Genomic DNA, 1,068 nt, shown 5'->3' with positions numbered 1-1,068 from the left:
GGGGGGGGGGGTGGTGACCGCCCCCCCCCCCCCCCCCCTGCCGCAACTGAAGTCGGTGGCTGTGCAGCCATCTGGGCTGCGGAGGAGGGAGGGGTGGCCGCTGGGGCGAAAGGTGGGGGATGCTCCATCTTGTTACGCTGTTCGGTTATCTTTGGTAACTGCCCAGCAGGCGAGGAGTATTTCGGCATCACAAACTCATGCAGGGACGGATATTTAGGCGGAACATAGTTCTGGGGCAAAAGGTAGGACCCCTGCGCAGCCTCCGCGTTTCTCTCCGGTTCTGCCGGTACTGGAGCTGCGGGAGCGACCTCCATTTCAGGCGGCGCCGGCGATGGGTCCGTAGACTCGGTACCCACACTGCTCTGAGTCTCTAGACTCTCTGATGACTCTATCTCCTCGGGAATAGTATCTCCCTCAGGACTCCCCGAACTGGGCTGTCCCTTTCCTTCGTGTTTCGCATAAAAATCTTGTAAGACATCAAATAAGAAACGCCATGCACGAAGTAGGTCATGCACACCAGTATCTCCATATATGAACTCATGAAGTAATCTATCCCCTAACTGTATCCAAGTTTCCAAGCCAAAAGCAGTATCAGGCTCTGCTGAAAAGCCGTGATCTGCCGCCTAACGCAATACATTACAAAGAGCGTCATCAGAAATATTGGCATTCGTGGCCGATAAAACAGCTGTCCAGGCAGCAAGGACCGTGCTTTCCTTTGAATTTTTATGCCCCATCTTTCAGTTTAGAGTTCCATCGCCGTAGCCCCAGGGCAGGGGCGGGGGGGAAAATGGCACACGTACCTCCGAGCTGCCGGAGAGTCTTTGAAGTTCGGTTGTGGTCGTAGTGAAACATAGATTTAAAAGAAACATAAAAATTTTAGTTATAGGCTAGCTGTGTTGAAATTAGTTAGAATAAGAAAGAATTGGAGCTGGACTAGAGTTAATTAAAATAGTTAAGAGAGCTAGATTTGAAATGGTTTTTAAGATGTCAGTAACTGATTACAGAATAATTGATGATCTGTCATTTGTATGTTTGTTTAGCTGTGCTTAGAACGAGGAACAGAAATAT

This window comes from Corvus brachyrhynchos, unplaced genomic scaffold (assembly GCF_000691975.1).
Source record: "Corvus brachyrhynchos isolate BGI_N302 unplaced genomic scaffold, ASM69197v1 scaffold292, whole genome shotgun sequence".
NCBI lineage: Eukaryota > Metazoa > Chordata > Aves > Passeriformes > Corvidae > Corvus > Corvus brachyrhynchos.
The sequence above is the reverse complement of the archived record's forward strand: the minus strand, read 5'-3'. Positions refer to the sequence as shown.